Genomic DNA, 16,536 nt, shown 5'->3' with positions numbered 1-16,536 from the left:
AATAAAATAAAATAAAATAAAATAAAATAAAATAAAATAAAATAAAAAATTAAAAAACAAACACACACACACACACACAAACATATGGGCTTCTTAAACTCTTTGAAAAGTGATTTTGCATTTTATTGCATTATAATCACAAAACCCTCAATATTATATAGATCCAGTGAATGAAGGTTTTTTTTTTTTTTTTTTTGGAGACAGGAGTAGTCTCCCTCTGCCCCCCAGGCTAGAGTGCAGTGGCACAATCTTGGCTTAGTGCAACCTCTGCCTTCCAGGTTCAAGTGATTTTCCTGCCTCAGCCTCACAAGTAGCTGGGGCTACAGGCACCCACCACCACACCTGGCTAATTTTTGTATTTTTAGTAGAGACAGGGCTTCACCATATTGGCCAGACTGGTCTCGAACCCCTGACCTTGTGATCCACCTGCCTCAGCCTCCCAAAGTGCTGCATTTATAGGTGTGAGCCACCACGCCCAGCCAGAATTAAATGAAGCTTTCTTAGGGGCCTATTTCATTGTCTATTTTTGTAACTGTTCTGTATAGGCTCTACTGCAATAACTTCTAACTGATCCTCCTACACACACTCTGGTCAAAAACTAGTCTGTCTCCAGAGTGCAGAGTTTTAATGTTTATACAAAACAGATTTCTTAACACAGAGATCCGTACTAAAATCACCACTTCCTCAATCCTACCTGTTCTCTACCTGTCTAAAACTCTTCATTGGCCTCTCACTGTTTCTAGGATAAAGACCACATGGCTCGAAACCTGTGCCCATCTCTGCAGTCTTATCTCCCACTATGCCCAGTTCATGCCTGATACTCCAGCTACAACACATTTTAGTTCCACTGCACAAGACTCTTTCCATGAGGTGTACGTTTTCCTGAGGATATATATGATTTAGCCATTCATACTTATGATAGTTTACACACAATAAGCCATGATTGGTGATGTGGGAAAGTAAATGCATGCCTCAAAGTTTAACAACAAAAAGATGACCCTGGTCTCATAGAAAGAATGTCCTAAAGGAAGTTTAGTGGCCCTTTAAAAACTCCAGGATAAGAGCTTTCTGGAGAAGAAGGAATGTAGTGAACAAAATACGCAGTGTGTCTGATTAAACAGAAGGATTAAAACTGTTGAGTGTCATCCACGATGCCCAGAAAACCTTGTTATTGTCAGGTCGACTACTGAAGTTCTGTTTTCTGCTATAACTTCCTTTCTTTATCCTAGACAGGTTATACAAAAATCATGGTCTAATATTTATAAACATATCCCCTTGTTGGTGACTCTGATGTCAACAGCAATAAACAAAAATCAGCAAAGCCCTCCTTCAAGCTCTTAGAATGCCTTCTCATAAAGAAACAGAAGAATTTGGCTTTTCCTATCCAAATAGAACCACTGAGGATGAACAGAATATAGTGAACTATTATCACCAAAGCAATGTGCTTTTCCTTTCTGTGCCCACAACCAACCCACACACACATACCCATCAGTATTCCCCAAAGGATAGTGATTTGTATAAAGATCAACATTGCCAGACAGTGACTTCTCTGAAGGAATGTGAAGGAAGAAAAGCTGGGTCTTGTCACAATACATTTCACATTGTTCTTCTAACCTTTACTGCCAAAAGTCACGTAATAATCAAGGAATAGTAAATTTCTTTTTTAAAAAAAAAATCTTCCTTATAAATCCAATTAAAATAAGTCACCCCTGAGTTCTAGAACTAGAGGATATTGACAGCAAAAGCTCACTTGTGGGTGGTTCTTTCTCCTCCCCATCCCCCTGATATGGAGTCTTCTTCCCTAGGCTTTATTACTGAGAGTCATACGCTCATCTCATCTGACCCTCTACCAAGTTGTTAGGCTTTTGGTCCTCCCTGTTACCTGTTCAAAATGTGAAAGCCTCACATTTCTTTTATTTCTAAAAATGTCCATAGTGCCTTAAAGCTTCTTTGTTCATGTACACAATTTCTAAGCTATTAAGGGACCCAAGGGGGGGAAAAAAAAAAAAAAACCTGTAATCTAGGCAACCCCAGGCACATCAAGATTGAACAGAAGAAAAGTGTCATTTCCTGACCCCATATATCTGCTTTTGGAAAGGTTCAATTACTTAACTTCAGCATGGTATTTAGGTCTCTGCTATTATTGAGGGTCAGATAAAAGCTGAGAGTCAGGAAGTCAAACCTTGATGTAAAATTAATGGAAACTGAACTAAGTCAAGAGGGTATATTTGGTGGGAAAATCTCGTAGCAAGAAACCAGGCAGCTGCCCAGGAGCTGGATGAGAGAGTGGAAGGAACACTGGAGTAGAAGTCTAAATACTTGGGTTCAATCCCAGCCCAGCCAAGAATAGGCCCAGGTGACTTTGCAAAGATCATATGACTTCTCTGAAAGTCACTTTATTTTTAAAGTGGGAATAATAGCATTTACCTTGACAGTTACCATATGGATGAAATAAGATGATTGATGTAAAAACTCCAAGCATATAATAAACACCCAGTATATGTTTGGGAATCTGAAACTAGCCTCCTTGTGAGCCCGCAGGTTTCATGCACAGGTCAAACACCTAGTCATCCAACTCTGTGGTATCAGAACCTGGCATCAGGGGAATGTGTCAGGCCTCCAAAAGAATCTCTCTGCAGCCCATACTTTCTGAAGCTGATAAGCCTCACAGGTGTTTTCATAATTATGCCAGTTCCCAAACTAGGTGACAACCAGATTCTTCACTTGTAGCATTTACAAGACCTGGAATAAATACTAGGAGCACAAGTTGCATTTTGATACACATAAGAAATATCTAAAAATATTTAAGGGAAAACTGACAGAACCTTGTTACTCAATATACTGAGCTAACAATAGTGGTGAAATATTCAAGCCAATCAAATTTTTTGCCTCTTAGTCATGAACCCCCTGCCAAGTACAGTTCATGTGTTCAAGTCAACAGCATATGTTTCTAGCTAACTGGGAAATAAAGTGCATCTTAAAAAGTAATAGCGATCTTTTCTACCTGGAATTAGCTATCTAAAATAATATTAATAAAAAAAAATAGGTATGTTGTACTAAACAGAGGTGTTAACAAATGTAGTATATTCTAAACTTTTATAAATTGAATCCTCTTTTTTCTAAGAATTTATCTGAGACATCACCGAAGTCCCTTTTTTGTGTTTTGTTTTGTTTTGTTGTGTTTGAGACTGAGTCTCATTCTGTTGCCCAGGCTGGAGTGCAATGGTACGATCTCAACTCACTGCAAGCTCCACCTCCCGGGTTCACGTCATTCTCCTGCCTCAGCCTCTGGAGTAGCTGAGACAACATGCGCCTGCCACCACGCCTGGCTAATTTTTTTGTATTTTTAGTAGACACAAGGTTTCACCGTGTTAGCCAGGATGGTCTTGATTTCCTGACCTCGTGATCTGCCTGCCTCGGCCTCCCAAAGTGCTGGGGTAATAGGCGTGAGCCACCGTGTCCGGCTGGAAGTCCCTTTTTAAAAAACAATCAGATTTCTGATTATAAAATAGCAGAAATTTCCTTTAAGAAATTCCAAAACATCAAGTAATTCAACTAACACAAATGGTAACATAATACAACATCAAGTCAACATCAAACAACAAAAGGAATGAAGGAGCTTCCAAAAAACCTAAGGTCAAATGAGCACGGAAAAAGATACTGAGATGACATCTCAGGCTACAGTCTCAAATCTGGCAGAGTTCATATCCTCAAATAGGCAGCACACTCAAAAGGCAAAGCCAACAATATCTGGAGTTTAACAGTAGGGAAGGAATGCAGAGAACCTTCTCTAAATCAACTTTAACACTAAAGAGAAGCAAGGCTGAACTGAGATAAAAAAAGGAAACAGACCCTTGCCAGATCCTACAGCTTCCCATTATTGATGGCTAGGGAGAAATAAAGGCCAAAAGAACTCCTTTCACACACACCAGCGTATTATGGGAAACTTTGGCCAGTATAAAATATGCCTAGGTCCTTTCCCAGTCTGAACCTCCTGCAAATATGTGGTCTGGAAAGAACTCACCAAAAATTCAAAGATGAAAAATAAAACAAAACCAGGCCCAGAACTACACAAGCATGTTATTATTTCTTTTTATTGTTAAGGGTAAAGAATCAAAAGATGAATGGTGGAGGTGGAGGGCAAGATAGCTGAATAGGAACAGCTCCAGTCTGCAGCTCCTAGCGAGATCAGCTCAGAAGGTGGGTGATTTCTGCATTTCCAACTGAGATACCCACCTCATCTCACTGGGACTGGTTAGACAGTGGGTGCAGCTCACAGACATCAAGCCAAAGCAGGGTGTGGCATCACCTCATGCAGGAAGCACCAGGGGTCAGGGAACTCTCTCCCCCAGCCAAGGGAAGACATTAGGGACTGTGCCATGAGAAATGGTGCATTCCGATCCAGATATTACACCTTTCCCACAGTCTTCATAACACACAGATCAGGAGATTCCCTCAGGTGCCTATACCACAAGGGCCCTGGTTTCAAGCACAAAACTGGGCTGCTGTTTGAGCAGACACTGAGCTAGCTGCAGGAGTTTTCTTTCATACTCCAGTGGCATTTGGAATGCCAGCCAGACAGAACTGTTTACTTCCCTTGAAAGGGGGCGGAAGCCAGGGAGCCAAGTGGTCTAGCTCAGTGTGTCCCACCCCCATGGAGCCCAGCAAGCTAAGATCCACTGGCTTGAAATTCTCGCTGCCAGCACAGCAGTATGAAGTATACCTATGATGCTCAAGCCATTATGAAAGCTTGAGTAGGTGGTTCTCCCCTCACAGTGTAAACAAAGCCATGGGGAAATTCAAACTGGGCAAAGCACACTGCAGCTCAGTAAAGCTGCTGTAGCCAGACTGCCTCTCTAGATTCCTCCTCTCTGGGCAGGGCATCTCTGAAAGAAAGGCAGCAGCCCCAGTCAGACTTATAGATAAAACTTCCATCTCTCTGAACAGACCACCCCGGGGGAAGGGATGGCTGTCCTTCAGCAGACTTAAACGTTCCTGCCTGCCAGATCTGAAGACAGCAGCAGATCTCCTAGCAAAGCACTCAAGCTCTGCTAAGGGACAGACTGCCTTCTCAAGTAGGTCCCTAACTCCCATACCTTCTGACTGGGAGACACCTCCCAGCAAGGGTCGACAAAAGTCATACAGGCAGCTCTGGCTGCCATCTGGCAGGTGCCCCGCTGGGAGGAAGCTTCCACAGGAAGGAATAGGCAGCAATCTTTGCTGTTCTGCAGCCTCTGCTGGTGATACCCAGGCAAACAGGGTCTAGAGTGGACCTCCAGCAAACTCCAACAGACCTGCAGCAGAGGGCCTTGTTAGAAGTAAAACTAACAAACGAAAAGAAATAGCATCAACATCAACAAAAATGACGTCTACACAGAAATCCCATCTGAAAGTCACCAACATCAAAGACCAAAGTTAGAGTTAGATAAATCCATGAAGATGAGGAAAAACCAGCACAAAAAGGCTGGAAATTCTGAAAACTAGAACTCATCTTCTCCTCCAAAGGATCACAACTCCTGCCAGCAAGGGAGAAAAACTGGATGGAGAAGGAGTTTGATGAACTGACAGAAGTAGGCTTCAGAAGGTGGGTGATAACAAACTCCTCCAAGCTAAAGGAGCATGTTCCAATGCAAGGAAGCTAGGAACCTAGAAAAAGGGCTAAAGGAATTGCAAACAACAATAAACAGCTTATAGAAGAACATAAATGACCTGGTGGAGCTGAAAAGCACAGTACAAGAACTTCCTGAAGCATACACAAGTATCAATAGCCAAAGTGATCAAGTAGAAGAAAAGATATCAGAGACTGAAGATCAACTTAACAAAATAAAGTGTGAAGACAAGATTAGAGAAAAAACAATGAAAAAGAATGAACAAAGACTCCAAGAAATATGGGACTATGTGAAAAGACCAAACCTACATTTGATTGGTGTACCTTAAAGTGACAGTGAGAATGGAACCAAGTTGGAAAACACACTTCAGGATATTATCTAGGAGAACTTCCCCAACCTAGCAAGGCAGGCCAACATTCAAATTCAGAAAATACAGAGACCACCAAAAAGATACTCCTTGAGCAACCCAAAGATACCTAATCATCAGATTCACCAAGGTTGAAATGAAGGAAAAATGTTAAGGGCAGTGAGAGAGAAAGGTCAGGTTACCCGCAAAGGGAAGTCCATCAGACTAACGGTGGATCTCTCTGCGGAAACCCTACAAGCCAGAAAAGAGTGGGAGCCAATATTCAACATCTTAAAAGAATTTTCAAACCAGAATTTCATATTCAGCCCAACTAAGCTTCATAAGTGAAGGAGAAATAAAATCCTTTAGAGACGAGCAAATGCTGAGAGATTTTGTCATCAAAAGGCCTGCCTTACAAGAGCTTCCTGAAGGAAGCACTAAATATGAAAAGGAAAAACCAGTACCAGCCACTGCAAAAACATACCAAATTCTAAGGAACATCGACACTATAAAGAAACTGCATCAACTAACGGGCAAGATAACCAGCAAACATCATAATCGCAGGATCAAATTCACACATAACAATGTTAACCTTAAATGTAAACAGGCTAAATGACTCAATTAAAAGACACAGACTGGCTAATTGGACAAAGAGTCAAAGACCCATCAGTGTGTTGTATTCAGGAGACCAATCTCATGTGCAAAGACACACACAGGCTCAAAATAAAGGGATGGAAGAATATTTACCAAGCAAATGGAAAGCAAAAAAAAAAAAAAAAAAAAAGAAGTAGTTGCAATCCTACTCTGATAAAACAGACTTTAAACCAACAAAGATCAAAAAGGACAAAAAGGGGCATTACATTATGGTAGAGGGACCAATGCAACAAGAAGAGCTAACTATCCTAAATATAAATGCACCCAGTACAGGAGCACCCAGATTCATAAAGCAAGTTCTTAGAGACCTACAAAGAGACTTAGACTCCCACACAATAATAGTGGGAGACTTTAACACCCCACTGTCAATATTAGATCAAGACAGAAAATTAACAAGGATACCCAGGACTTGAACTCAGCTCTGGACCAAGCAGACATAATAGACATCTACAGAACTCTCCACCCCAAATCAACAGAATATACATTCTTCTGAGTACTACATCACACCTATTCTAAAACTGACCACATAATTGGAAGTAAAACACTCCTCAGCTAATGAAAAAGAATGGAAATCCTAACAAACTGTCTCTCAAACCACAGTGCAATCGAATTGGAACTCAGGATTAAGAAATTCACTCAAAACCATACTCTAAATGGAAAGTGAACAACCTGCTCCTGAATGACTACTGGGTACATAATGAAATTAAGGCAGAAATAAATAAGTTATTCGAAACCAATGAGAACACAGATACAACATACCAGAATATCTGGGACACAGCTAAAGCAGTGTTTAAGGGGAACTTTATAGCACTAAATGCCCACAGGAGAAAGGAGGAAAGATCTAAAATCGACACCCTAACATCACAATTAAAAGAATTAGAGAATGAAGAGCAAACAAATTGAAAAGCTAGCAGAAGACAAGAAATAACTAAGATCGGAGCAGAACTGAAGGAGGTTGAGACATGAAAAACCCTTCAAAATATCAATGAATCCAGGAGCCGATTTTCTGAAAAGATTAAGAAAATAGATAGACTGCTAGCCAGACTAGAGTAATAAATAACAAAAGAGAGAAGAATCAAATAGACAAAACAAAAAATGATAAAGGGGGTATTACCACTGATCCCTCAGAAATACAAACAATCACCAGAGAATAGTATAAACACCTCTATGGAAATAAACTAGAAAATCTAGAAGAAATGGATAAATTCCTGGACACATACACCCTCCCAAGACTAAACCAGGAAGAAGTTGAATCCCTGAATAGGCCAATGACAAGTTCTGAAATTGAGGCAGTAATAGCCTACAAACCAAAACAAGTCCAGGACCAGATGGATTCACAGCTAAATTCTACCAGAGGTACAAAGAGGAGCTGGTACCATTCCTTCTGAAACTATTCCAAACAATAGAAGAAGAGGGACTCCTCCCTAGCTCATTTTATGAGTCCCAGCATCATCCAGATACCAAAAACTGGCAGAGACACAACAAAAAAAGAGAATTTCATGCCAATATCCCTGATGAACATCGATGTGAAAATCCTCAATAAAATACTGGCAAATCGAATCCAGTACCACATCCAAAAGCTTCTCCACCATGATGAAGTCATCTTCATTCCTGCAATGCAATGCTGGTTCAACATAGGCAAATCAATAAACATAATCCACCACACAAACAGAATCAATGAAAAAAACCATATGATTATCTCAATAGATTCAGAAAAGGCTTTTGGTAAAATTCAACACCTCTTCATGCTAAAAACTCTCAATAAACTAGGTATCGATGGAACATATCTCAAAATAGTAAGAGCTATTTATGACAGACACACAGCACACACAGCCAATATCAAACTGAATGGGCAAAAGCTGGAAGCATTCCCTTTGAAAACCAGCACAAGACAAGGATGCCCTCTCTCACCACTCCTATTCAACATAACGTTGGAAGTTCTGACCAGGACAATCAGGCAAGAGAAAGAAATAAAGGGTATTCAATTAGGAAGAGAGGAAGTCAAATTGTCTCTGTTTGCAGATGACATGATTCTGTATTTATAAAACCCCATCATCTTAGCCAAAAATCTCCTTAAGCTGATAAGCAACTTCAGCAGTCTCAGGATACAGAATCTATGTGCAAAAATCACAAGCACTCCTATACACCAATAATAGACGAACGGAGAGCCAAACCATGAGGGAACTCCCATTCACTATTGCTAAAAAGAGAATAAAATACCTAGGAATCCAACTTACAAGGGATGTGAAGGACCTCTTCAAGGAGAACTACAAACTACCGCTCAAGGAAATGACAGGACACAGACAAATGGAAGAATATTCCATGCTCATAGATAGGAAGAATCATTATCAGGAAAATGACCATACTGCCCAAAATAATTTATAGATTCATGCTATCCCCATCAGGCTACCATTGACTTTCTTCACAGATTTAGAAAAAACTACTTTAAATTTCATGTGGAACCAAAAAAGAGCCACATAGCCAAGACAATCCTAAGCAAAAAGAACAAAATCGGAGGCATCATGCTACCTGACTTCAAACTATACAAGGCTACAGTAACCAAAACAGCATGTACTGGTACCAGCCAGGTGTGGCGGCACACACCTGTAATCCCAGCACTTTGGGAGGCCAAGGCAGGCGGATCACGAGGTCAGGAGTTTGAGACCAGCCTGTCCAACATGATGAAACCCCATCTCTACTAAAAATGCAAAAATTAGCTGGGCGTGGTGGTGCGTGCCTGTAGACCCAGCTACTCAGGAGGCTGAGGCAGGAGAATCGCTTGAACTTAGGAGGCAGAGCTTGCAGTGAGCCGAAATCACACCACTGCATTCCAGTCTGGGCAACAGAGTGAGACTCCATCTCAAATAAATGAATAAATAAATCAGCATGTACTGGTACCAAAACAGATACGTAGACAAATGAAACAGAAGAGAGGCCTCAGAAATAATGCCATACATCTACAACCATCTGATTTTTGACAAACATAACAAAAACAAGCCCGGGGGAAAGGATTTCCGATTTAATAAATGGTGTTGGAAAAACTGGCTAACCATATGCAGAAAACAGAAACTGGATGCCTTCCTTAAACCTTACACAAAAATTAACTCAAGATGGATTAAAGACTTAAACGTAAAACCTAAAACCATAAAAACCCTAGAAGAAAACCTAGGTAATACCATTCAGGCCATAGGCATGGGCGAAGACTTCATTACTAAAACACTAAAAGCAATGGCAACAAAAGCCAAAATTGACAAATGGAATCTAATTAAACTAGAGAGCTTCCGCACAGCAAAAGAAACTATCATCAGAGTGAATAGGCAACAGACAGAATGGGAGAAAATTTTTGCAATCTATCCATCTGACAAAGGGTTAACATGCAGAATCTACAAGGAACTTAAATTTACAAGAAAAAAAAAAACATCAAAAAGTGGGTGAAGGATATGAACAGACACTTCTCAAAATAAGACAATTATGTGGCCAATAGACATGGAAAAAAACTCATCATCACAGGTCATTAGAGAAATGCAAATCAAAACCAAAATGAGATACCATCTCATGCCAGTTAGAATGGCGATCATTAAAAAGTCAGGAAACAACAGATGCTGGAGAGGATGAGGAGAAACAGGAACGCTTTTACACTGCTGGTGGGAGTGTAAACTAGTTCAACCATTATGGAAGACAGTGTAGTGATTCCTCAAGGATCTAGAACCAGAAATACCATTTGACTCAGCAATCCCATTACTGGATATATACCCAAAGGATTATAAATCATTCTACTATAAAGACACATGCACGCATATGTTTAATGCAGCACTGTTCACAATAGCACAGACTTGGAACCAACCCAAATGCCCATTAATGATAGAATGGATAAAGCAAATGTGGCACATATATGCCACGGAATACTATGCAACCATAAATAATGAGTTCATGTCCTTTTCAGGGACATGGATGAAGCTGGAAACCATGATTCTCAGCAAACTAACACAAGAACAGAAAACCAAACACCACATGTTCCCACTTATAAGTGGCAGTTGAACAATGAGAACACATGGACACAGGGAGGGGAACACCACACACAGGGGCCTGTTAGGAGGTTGGCGGGGTAGGGGAAGGATAGCATTAGGAGAAATACCTAATGTAGATGATGGGTTGATGGGTGCAGCAAACCACCATGGCACGTGTATACCTATGTAACAAATCTGCATGTTCTGCACATGTATACCAGAACTTAAATTATATTTTTAAAGAAAGGTGAATTGTAGGAAACAAACAAAAATATTGCTATCAAGAAAATAAAAATCAACAAAGATACCAACTGAATCTAAAAATATTGAAGCAAGTACCTCCTTAAAAATATCTCAACATAGATGAGTAACTGCAATGGAACTATGTCAAAGACAAAAGCAAAAGAAAAAACCCATGCTTAGTTAAAACTAATGTGGCAAAGAAAACTAAAACCATTACAGAGATGAAAACCATGTTGAAAAAGATACAAGGCAGGGTCCATACTACTAAAAACAATACCAGAGAATTGAGAAAAACAAGCAAAATAAAATGACCAAAAAATAAAATAAAATAAAATAAACCCAAAGAGTTAAAAATGATAGAAGACAGTCAACACAAAAGCAAATGAGATTCAATGCCTAACTTTTGTCCCTAAAGAAGAGAACTGCAATCATAGATCAGGAAAAATAGACCATGGATCTATCTATCTATAATGGGTAGACGTACTGATGTGGGCATGTATAAGGGACTGTGAACATCAAACTGTGGTAGTGAAAATGTACAATGGTATAGCCACTTTGGAACACAGTACAGTGGTTTCTTATACAACTAAATATACTTGATCATTGTGGGTGACATCAGCAAGATGGCAGAATAAAGGGTCCTCACACATCACTCTCCCCACGGAAGTAGAGATAGAAATTATTAAAAGGCAATAATATTACCCTTAATTTACCAGAACTTGACAGAAAAACAGAGAAATCCTTGGGCCCACCAAATTGAAAGAAGGAACTATCTTTTTAGACTATACCATACCTCATCCTCCTCCAAGCCAGCATGTCACTCTCAGAGAATTTCTCTAGACCTAAGTTTGCCAAAATGGGGAGAATTGGAGGTGGACATTCAAGCTCCCCACCAGTCCTGGAATCTTTGCAGGAAGCTCACTTCAGTCTCATCCTGTAGAAACCACTCCAAGTGCCAGGATGGCTGAATTGGAGACAAAAAAAAAAAAAATGGGGGCACTGATTGCAGTGACCAGCACATGGATCTTAATGGCTGATCTGTTTTCTGATCAGCAAGGATGCCACGCTGAGGAGACCGGCCAGCACTGCATGGGGAATGATGTGTAGGAAGGCCTGGATCCCTGGGCCCAGATTTCTCACAAAGCCCAGGTATTTACATGCAGCCTTTTCCTGACCCAGAACTAACTAAAAGATTGGTGATCAAGTCCCAGCACTTGCTTAACTCTTTCCCAGACCCAGAAACAATGGCAGGGAAGCAATTTAGTTCCAGTGCAGTCTTTAAGTTCTGAGGTTCACAGTAAGACTTCCTCAGACTAGGAAACAAGGAAAGGGCCACAATTTTGTTCTGGTCCAGCTGCAGGTTTTAAGCTTTGGTACTCATTATAAGCCTTCTCCACAGTAGCAAGCAATAACAGTTCAGTAATTGAGCTCTAATATTAAGTAAGGAGCAGAGGCATAACATCACTAAAGAACACCTGCAAAAGCTGGAAGATAAGGCTGTCTCCTCAAAAGTGCAGGTGTCAATGTAAAGACACAAGGATTATGAACGTTCAGGGAAATATGACACCACCAAAAGAAACCAACAAAGCTCCAGTAATGGACCTGGAAAAACTGGAGCTCTATGAAGTGTTTCCCAAATAATTCAGAATAATACTCTTAAAAAAGTTCAGAAAATCACAAGAAAATACAGATTGAAAACTACATAAAATCTGAAAAACAATCCAGGAACAAAATTAAAAGGTTGACAAAGAAATACAGCTTTTTAAAAGCAAGCCAAAATTCTAGAAATAAAGCATGCAATAACTGATCTGAATAACTCATTAGAAAGTTTCAACAGCAGACTCGATCAGACAATGGAAATAATCAGTGAGTTCCAAGACAGAACATATGAAATTATCCATTTCTTTTTGTCCAGATGAACAAAAAGAAAAAAGAACAAAAGAGAATGAAGAAGGCTTCACGGGATACCATCAAGCAAACTAAACTCCATATATTAGGAGTTCCCAAAGAAGACAGTAAAGAAAAGGCTTGGAAAGAGTAATTTTAAATTACTGGTTGAACCTTTCCCAAATCTGGAGGAATATGACAGCATCCAGATACAGAAAGCAGAGAGGTGACCAATAAAATTCAACCAAAAGAGAAAATCTCCAAGGCACATCATAATCAAAATAATAAAAATCAGACAAAGAAAGAACACTGAAAGTAGCAAGAAAAAGAAGCATATCACATTCAACAAAATCCAGTATGACTTTAAGTAGATTTCTCAGCAGAAACCTTACAGGTCATAGGAGAATGAAATAATATATTTAAAGTGCTTTGAAGGGGAAAAATGCCAGGCAGGATATTACACCAAGCACAGTGATTCTTCAAACATGAAGGAGAGATAAAAGCTGAGGTAATTCATCAACAGCAAGCCTGTATTACAAGAAATGCTAAAGAGATTTATTCGATTTAAAAAAAAAAGTAGGCGAAAATATAACCAAAAATATCTGAAGGTATAAAACTCACTGTATAAAAGACTACATACAAATTCAGAATACTCTAGTATTATAATTATGGTATGTAAACCATTTATACCGTAACTAGGAAGACTAAAAGACAAAACTACTAAAGACAGTATAACTACACTAATTGGTTAAGAGATAGAAAATACAAAAAGGTGTAAATTGAAACATCAAAAAGTCAAATGATGGTGGAGGAAATGGTGTTAAAGTGTAGGTTTTTTTTATACTTTTCTTTGCAATTGAAGTGGAATTGTTATTAGTTTAAAATAACATAAGATATATTTTGTAAGTCTCATAGTAACTAACCATAAAGCAAAAACCTATGACAGACTAAAAATGAATAGCACAGAATCAAAACATACTACTAGAAAAACATCACTTAAAAACCACAAATTAAGAGTAAGAGAAGAAAAAAGAAAAAGAAAAGGATCTACAAAACAAACAGAAAACAAGTAGCAAAGTGGCAATACTGAACACTTACCTATAAATAATCTTAAATACGAATGGATTAAAGTATCTATTTAAAAGACAGAAAGTAGCACAACAGATGAAAAAGCCTCAACTATGTACTGTCTACAAGAAACTCACTTAACCTATAAATACACAGACTGAAAGTGAAAAGATGGAAAAAGATATTCCATGTAAATGGAAACCAAAAAAGAGAAGTAGCTATAATCATATAAAATAGACTTTAAGTATGTTTTTTAAAAAAATGGGCAAAAAGCCACCATATATTGATTGAAGGATCATCATAGTAAGAGGATATGGCATTTATAAATATGCATGCACCAAACACTAGGGCACTCAATCACGAAGTAAATATTAATAGACCTAAAGAGAAACAGTGAGTATCATACAATAATAGTAGGGGACTTCAACACTCTATCTATTTTCAGCAACAGACAAATAATTCAAAGAGAAAATCAACAAAGAAACATTAGAGTTAAACTGCACTCTAAATCAAATGGACTTAACCCAACAGCTACAGAATATGCAGTTTTCTCGAAAGCACATGGAACATTTTCCAGAAAAGACCACGCTAGCTCACAAGTCTTCATAAATTTTTAAAAATCAAGATTATATCAAGAACATTTTGGCCGGGCGCGGTGGCTCAAGCCTGTAATCCCAGCACTTTGGGAGGCCGAGACGGGTGGATCACGAGGTCAGGAGATCGAGACCATCCTGGCTAACACGGTGAAACCCCGTCTCTACTAAAAAATACAAAAAACTAGCCGGGCGAGGTGGCGGGCGCCTGTAGTCCCAGCTACTCGGGAGGCTGAGGCAGGAGAATGGCGTAAACCCGGGAGGCGGAGCTTGCAGTGAGCTGAGATCCGGCCACTGCACTCCAGCCTGGGCGACAGCGAAACTCTGTCTCAAAAAAAAAAAAAAAAAAAAAAAGAACATTTTATAACCACAATGGAATAAAATTAGAAATCAGTATCAAAAGGAAATGGGAAACCGTACAAATTCGTGGAAATTAAGCTACATGCTCCTCAAAAACGAATAGATCATAAAGAAATTCAAAAGGAAATTTAAAAATTCTTGAAGACAGATGAAAATAGCATACCCAAACCTAGGGGATACAATAAAAGCAGTTCTTATGGGGGAAGATTATAGCGATAAATGCCTACATCAAAAAGTAGAAAGATATCAATTAAACTAACACTTCATGTCAAGGAACCAAAAAACCAAGGACAATCCAAAATAGCAGAAAGAAATAATGAATATCAGACCAAAAATAAGCAAAATAGAGATTTAAAAAATATTTTAAAAGATTAACAAATCCATGAAGTTCTTTTTTTTTTTTTTTTTTTTTTAAGATCAACAAAAGTCAACAAACCTTATAGCTATACTAGGAAAAACAGAAAGAAGACTCAACTAAAATCAAATGAAAAAGAAGACATTACAATTGATACCAGAGAAATCCAAAAGATCTTAAGAGACTATTATCAACAACTATATACCAATGAATCTGATAAAAGAAACAGTTAACTTCCTGGACATATACAACCTACCAAGCCTGAATTATGAAGAAATAGAAAACCAGAACTGACCGATAATGTGTGACAGGACTGAAGCAGTCATAAAAACTTTCCCATTAAGGAAAAACCTAGGATCTGATGGCTTCACTGCTGAATTCTATCAAGCATTTAAAAAGTAACACCAACTCTCTTCAAACTACTGCAGAAAACTGAAAAAGGGGGAATATTTTCGCACTCATTTTAAAAGGTCAGCATCACCCTGATTCCAAAACCAGACAAGATTATAACAACAACAAAACAAAACTACAGGCCAATATCCCTGATTAAAACAGATACAAAAATTCTCAAGACAAAAAACAAAATCCAACAGTACATTTAAAAGTTCACCGTTATCAAGTTGGACACATCCCAGAGACACAAAAATGCTTTAACATTCACAAATAAATGTGAAACACCACATTAACAGGAAGACAAATGAAAACAACCTAATTTTAATACATGCTGAAAAAGCACTGGATAAAATTCAACATTCTTGATGATAAAACTTCTAAACAAATTGGGGATCGAAGAAACAAACCTTGATTAGAGGATCATGGCAGATAGCAGGCAGGACTAGATCACAGCTCTGGAGAGAACAGAAGGCGGAAGCTCGCGTTGTGAATTTTAGCTACAAATGGACTGCAAGAACAAACCAGCAATCCGGAGAGGATCCACAGACCCTCTGAAGGAAGTGGACTGCTCCTGCAGGACCCAGAAGACTGCCCCAAAAACTGTGTATGCCCCAACTGCAGAACTGAGAAACGGAGACCCTCCTCTCCCAAACACACACTCCCACTGGAGAAGCTGAATGTCTGTTTGAGGGAGAAGTTTCTGACTTTACCTGGAGCTGAGTCAAGTTGGAGAGCCGAGCGAAATACAGGGGTAGAGGAAGCAGCATAAAGGCCCTGGGAGCTCACTGGGTACCCAAGCAAGCCATTCCTGCCTGGCACCACAGGGATGCGTCGGGAGGATGATCAGAGGAGCAGGGGGCAAAACTCCACAGAGAGAAGGAATTCTCTAGCTGAACTTTGTAACGATTTGCACGGGGCAAGAAGCCTCCTGGCTAGAACTCGGAGGAGGGAGCAAGCATCCAAAGTGTTTCTTGAAAATGCTGCCATTATTCCTTTGCTTTATTTATTGCTTCTGAGAAGT

This window comes from Piliocolobus tephrosceles, chromosome 6 (genome assembly GCF_002776525.5).
Source record: "Piliocolobus tephrosceles isolate RC106 chromosome 6, ASM277652v3, whole genome shotgun sequence".
NCBI lineage: Eukaryota > Metazoa > Chordata > Mammalia > Primates > Cercopithecidae > Piliocolobus > Piliocolobus tephrosceles.
This window is presented reverse-complemented; position numbering follows the sequence as displayed.